Below are 6,827 nucleotides of genomic sequence, written 5' to 3'. Positions count from 1 at the left end.
GTGTGTGTATTAGATTTTATAGAAGCGAGGTTTTAAATGTAAAATGAGTCAGGTCAGATTAATTTTAATAATATATTTTATTAACCCAATATAGTCGAAATCTTACCATTTCAACATATAATCAATATTTCTTTAAGTTATCAATGTGAAATTTAAATAAAATTTAAATGAAAAAAGTTATCAGTGTGATATTTGATTTTCTTATTTGTGTTCTCGCTCTTCAGAATTCAGTGTGTATTTACACTTGCGGCGTATCTCAATTCAGACTAGCTGCATTTCCGGTGCTCACGGCCAGCACATGGCCGTGGCTTCCATGTTGGACATGTCTCCCAGAGACAGGCTAAGAAACCCCATCTCTAGCCTGGATCATTGCAATAGTCTCCTGTTTCCACACATGCTCTGCTGAAGGCACTTCTACAAAGCAGCCAGATCGGACAAGAGTCTGATCGCATCACTTCCTTTTTTAAAACCTTCAGTGCTTTCCTACCGCTCCAAGAACAAACGAAAGGATTTTTCCCATGTCTGACAAACCAGCATGGGCTAGCTGTGGCTCCCTCTCTTCCTCATCACCTACTCCTGGCTCCCTTCCATGGCTGCTTCTCTCCCTGAACTTCCTGGTCACCCTCCAACCTGCCAAACAAGCCCCTAGCCCAGACCCCCTCCACGGGCTGCTCCCTCTGCCCAGTCATGTTCTGTCCATGCACCCTACTTCCCTTTATCCAGCCATGAAGTCCCTTTAAACCCAACCCTTGAGCCCATAGGAGGCAGAGAGGAGGAGTTCACCAGCTTGGGCCCTCTCTACCCAGATGTGCCATCCGCCATCTGCATGAGATTGCTGCTGGCCACAGCAGGAGGCTCTAGGATCTCAGTCAATCCCCCTACATCCCAACTGGGAAGGAGCACAGATCCTCTCTGCCCTAAGGGCCCCAAATCTATCCAGGTGACTGTGTTCAACCTGAGCTTGTGACCCTGAGTCAGGCAGAGGGGACAGGGTATGAGCCCTGTCCAACGATTTAGTTTCTCTCTGGCTTCCTCTCTGACTCTCTTCCTCCCCCTCTAACCTTCTGAAACTTGTCTAGACCTGTGGTCGGCAAACTGCGGCTCGCGAGCCACATGAGGCTTTTTGGCCCCTTGAATGTGGCTCTTCCTAAGCCTTAGGAGTACCCTAATTAAGTTAATAACAATGTACCTACCTATATAGTTTAAGTTTAAAAAATTTGGCTCTCAAAAAAATTTCAATCATTGTACTGTTGATATTTGGCTCTGTTGACTAATGAGTTTGCCGACCACTGGTCTAGACCTTGGCCTCAAAAGCCATCAAGACTCTGCTCTCTGTTTTGAGTTTCAAATAAAAAGCCGAGTATCCACATGCTTCTCTCTGCGTTTCTGAAATCCTCCTCTGAAGACCTAAGAAGGTCCCATCCAGGCAGGGAAGGTCCGAGGGATGCAGGGCCATGTGAGCTTAGGGACGGGAAGGTTAATATTCAGCATTATCATCCTGCCACTTATTCAAAGGTATTTCCATTTAAAGATATTTCTATTGTGAGATATCTCAATAATAAAAACAAGACTAGTGCTAAAATGACCCATGATGTGATGCAATGACACCATGATGTGATACAAATTCACACCACGATTGCCCCAGGTAGGGTGACCGTTTGTGGCAGAAGGGAAGGCCCTGAACTATCTTGGCCTGTAATCCAGAACCATACTGTGTGCTGCCCTAGAGTGTGCTCTTATGTGATTTCCCACAGTAGGCCTGCAGGTCTTCAGGGCCCCAGCCTGCCCACCAAGCCACATTGATGACAAGTGCAAGTTAGCACCAGAGATGGCAGGAGAGGCCAGGTTCAAGGCCGGCCGACAGAGGCCCACACATTCCTAGGTTGGCAGTCTCCATGAGGTTCTTGCTCATCTGTGCTCACCTGCACATTTGCTCATTGCAGCTGTTATATGGTCCAAATCTCTTCTGTTTCTTTGATTAGATCCTAACTAGCATTTACGGAGTCTTGGAAGCACCTCCACCACAGAGACCTGGGTCCTCCAGGAACCCCGTTGGAAACCAGCAGGCTAAAATATTAACCATGCTTCTCTCTGGGTGGTGAGAGTCTTGTTTTCTTCTTTGTGCTTATCTTTATTTTCTGCCTGCTCCAAAACAGACCCGTGTGACTTGTGTAATTTTGTGTAAGCCTTAAAGCAATCAATGTTATAAAGAAACCCTGACCCTGCGAATCCCACACTGTCCGCATGGGACCTTTAGTCTCCCATGCACTTTGCCCGCTCCTGGCCATGGAATATTTGCTCACATCTACAAGCTGGTGATAAGTGTCTCAGGGGTGAAGCTGACCTTCACTCCACCAGCCTCCCCATTATCCAGGCCAAGTGGTGTAGGCACCATGAGGAGAGTGCCAGTACCCCCAGCCTGAGTGGTTGTAGGAGGATCCTGAAGAACTTCAGTAAGCCTTGTCAGACACAGGGAATTGTCTTTCCCATCCCCCAGTTCTAGCTCATAATCATCGAGTCAGCAGATCATGGTCCTTGAAAGACCTCATGGCCTCCCCCGCACCTATCCGCTCTCAGAGACAGGCCAGGTTCTCTACGAGCAGTGTCACTGCGGCCACCTGAAAACCTGCTGAGACCCCAGCTATGCAGCATCAAGTTCAGACATTTGCAGCTGTGTTTTGTGGAACAGGAAGAGTTCAGTAGTACCCCGGGGGGGGGAGGGGGGGGCGGGAGGGTGTTGTTGCTTCAGCTGTAGGAGGAGGGAGGACATGCTAGCTGTTCTTTCAATACCCCACCTTTAGCACATTTCATGTTTGTTTTGGAATGCTATCAATCCTGAGAGTGAACTAAAGAGTGTGCTTTCTAACTCTGCTGATGTAGCAGCTAGCATGCACATTTCCCAACCACATGTTGGAACGCTGAACTAGTACCATTTTGGCCTCAATCTCAACAGAGATATATGAACAGATGATGCTTAGGGTTGTGTGAACCCCTCCTATTCATCCCCCCTTCACAAACATATCCCACCCCCAGCTGGTCTAACCCTAGAACAGTGGTTCCCAAACTTATTTGGCCTACCCCCCCCCCTTTCCAGAAAAAATATTACTCAGCCCCTGGAAATTAATTTTTTTTTAATTTTAATAGCAGTTACTCATCGCCCCCAAATGCACCTGTGGCCATCACCGCCCCCCTGGTTCGCTGCAGCGCCCACAGGGGGGCGGTAGCGCCCACTTTGGGAATCACTGCCCTAGAATCTCAACTAGTGTCCTTGTCCAGGTCCCCACTTGGTACTTGAATCCCCTGAAAAATGGTCATCTCTGCTGAAACCGATCCCACCCACCCAAGCCCTACTGACAGGCACTTTTTTTTTTAAGACAGTGAGAAGTTCAAAGTTTTCCCTATGTGAAATCAAATACAGTTTTACCTTCCCAATTCTGCAATTCCCCGACGCAAAATGCTCCGAAATCTAAATGTTTGTTTGTGATTACTTTGACAACAAACCCTATTCCTTTTTTATATATTTTTTTTTATTGATTCCAAAGAGGGAGTGTGAGAGAGAAATAGAAACATCAATGATGATAGTGAATCATTGATCAGCTGCTTCCTGCACGCCCCTATTGAGGATCGAGCCCACAACCTGGGCATGTGCCCTTGACCGGAATCAAATCTGGTATCTTTCAATCCACAGACCGATGCTCTATCCACTGAGCCAAACCAGCTAGGGCACAAATCTTATTCTTTACTGGTGTGGGGCTATCTGTTGTCTTGATTTACTTACTCATCATGTGATTCACTGCAGAAATATTGAAGCGTTTGACCATGGTACGGCCCCGGGCCTCAACGTGAATGTTAGTTAATAGACAGTGCATGTATTATATCACCTTTCCAAACTTTGAAAAGTTATGGAAATTTCCGAATAAGAAATTGTAAACGTGTATCTGCTTCTCTGATGTTTTCGTCTTCTATTTCCATTTCATTTTTTCCAGATGACCTATAGCTGAGTTCAAGTGTCCTACTATTTATTTGCTGGTCTGTTTTCCCCCTGAGTCTCCTGTAACTTTAGCTTTATGAATATTGTGCTTCTTATTTGGTACATAGCCTTTCTTTCTCATTGTGACTTGCATCTTTGAGCCTTATCAAGTGCTTTTCTTCATTTTCACTGTATATGATAGTAAGGTTATGACCTGTGCTTTCTATTGTTTGGATTTGTTTCATATACCTTTGTACATACTTCTATTTTCAGCCTTTCGGAAAATACTTTGTCTTAGATGGATCATTTGCTTTATACAGTATAAAGGTGGGTTTTGCCTGGGAAGAGCCTGAATATCTTTTTTATTTTAATAGATGAATTAACTCACATTCTCCTCTCTCTCTCTCTCTCTCTCTCTCTCTCTCTCTCTCTCTCTCCCTCTCTCTCTCTCATCTGCTGGCCCCAACAACAACAAAAAGAAGAATAAAAAAATAATAATAGATGAGCTAAATCGATTTCAACATTTATTGATATGCCACATGTTAGCCTTAGTTCTATCATATTAACATTATGTTACTTTCTGCTTTAATCACTTTTTAAAAGCTTAAACTGCCCTAACCAGTTTAGGTCAGTGAATAGAGCATCGGCCTGTGGACTGAAGGGTCCCAGGTTCGATTCCGGCCAAGGGCATGTACCTTGGTTGCAGGCACATCCCCAGTAGGGGGTGCGCAGGAGGCAGCTGATTGATGTTTCTCTCTCATCGATGTTTCTAACTCTCTATCCCTCACCTTTCCTCTTTGTAAAAAAAATCAATCAAATATATTTTTAAAATAAATAAATAATTAAAAGCTTAAACTATGTAGTCTGTTGTCTTGGTTGCTGTAATTCTCAAATTTCAAAAGATTTCAATTTTGCTCTTTTATAATGAAAGCTTTAACTAATACCTTGAGTTTTCTATTATTTAACAAATAGACATTAGTTCCTTACTGTGAACAACAAAAAAGGAAACACATTTCCTCTTCGTTCCTTCCTCTCCTCTTCTACCGTACTTTAGTCAATAATGTCTTTCTCATAGTTAATCTTTGTATTTTAAAAAGTGCTTATTATATTACTAGAGGCCCAGTGCACAAAATTCATGCATAGGGAGGGGGGGTGTCCCACAGCCTGGCCTGCACCCTCTCCCATCTGGGATCCCTTGGGGGATGTCCAACTGCCAGTTTAGGCCCTAAACCGGCAGTCGGACATCCCTCTCATAATCTGAGACCACAGGCTCCTAACCACTTTCCTGCCTGCCTGCCTGATCACCCCTAACTGCCTCTGCCTGCCAGCCTGATCTCGCCCCTAACTGCTTGCTCCCCCATGCCAGCCTGATCTCGCCCCTAACTGCTTGTTCCCCTGCTGACCTGATCACCCCTAACTGCCTCTGCCTTGGCCCCTGCCACCGTGGTTTTGTCCATAATGAAGTCAGACAGCCGGAGCAGTTAGGTGGCAATCAGGCCAGTTGATCCAGTCTAATTAGCATAGTACCCTTTCATTAGTATAGATTTGGCTGGTTGAGGAATGTTTTTGGAACACTGAACGCATACCAATTATTACAGATGGAGCAATAAGTAAATTTTACCTCTCACCTATTTTCCTCCTTCCTCTACCAATGTTTAAGTATATTGTTTACATATTGTCAGGTGACATCATTTCACATCCTTCTCAATCACTCTCATTTTAGCGTTAGTCCACAGTAAATGTATTCAAATTTTGCTGTTGATATTTTTTTCCATAGTTTTCCCAATTAATTCTTAGTTGGCTGACATTCACCCACTGGTAGTTTCCTCAAGAAAAGAACATTCTCTAAATTCTTTCATGTTCAAGACTATCTGTGGTCTTTATAATTGAAAGGTAATTTAGCTAGATATAAAATCCTTGGGTAACACTTTTTTTTCCTGTAATACCATTTAAGTATTGCACCAACAGCTTCTGGTATTGAATGCTGTAAAGACCTGGTTTTTGTCCCTTATAATTGACTTGATCATTTTACTTGATTGATCATCTTCAATGATAAACTCTTCTGGATTAATATTTTCTAATACATGGTATAAATTAAAGTCTTCTTTATTTCAGAAAATCATATTCGTATTTGACCTGTTTCATCATTTTGGTTTTCTTCTATGGAGGTTCCAATGATGTATCTATTGAATCTGCATACCTTGATTCTAAATCTTTTTCTCTCTAGTCTTTTTTTTAACTCTTTTTTGCCATTCCATTTTGCTTGCCTTCCTCATGTCTCTCTTCCATGTCCCTTGCTATGATGTTCTTAATTGTCTTTTATTTGTATTCCTTCCATTTCATCTTTAGCACTCTGATATGGTGTTTTTCCTGAGTTCTTCCAGCCATGCTACATCTCCTCCTGTCATCTCACCATCTCTTTCCTGTGTCCTTTTCATTTCAACTTTTTATTTTGAAAAATTGCAAACTGACCAACATATTGGAATAATAATGCAATGAGTATACATATATCTTGCACACAGTTTCAACAATTGTTATCATTTTGCCACATCTGCTTTTCCTCTCTCTACACACACACAATACAAAAACACGTTTTTCCAAACCATTTTCACATAAATTGCAGACATCATGACACTTCACCCATTAAGACATCAGCCTGCATTTCTAAAATGAGAACATTGTCCTAAATAACCACAATGCTAATCTAATAATTCCACAATATCATCTACAATATCAATATACAGTCCATATTCAAATTTTCCCAATTACTCCTCAACATGTTTTTAAATATCCTTTTAACCCAGTATCCATCCATACATTGCATTTGGTTATGTCTCTTTATTCTTGAAATGTAGAA

The sequence above is a fragment of the Myotis lucifugus genome, unplaced genomic scaffold (assembly GCF_000147115.1).
Source record: "Myotis lucifugus unplaced genomic scaffold, Myoluc2.0 scaffold_85, whole genome shotgun sequence".
NCBI lineage: Eukaryota > Metazoa > Chordata > Mammalia > Chiroptera > Vespertilionidae > Myotis > Myotis lucifugus.
This window is presented reverse-complemented; position numbering follows the sequence as displayed.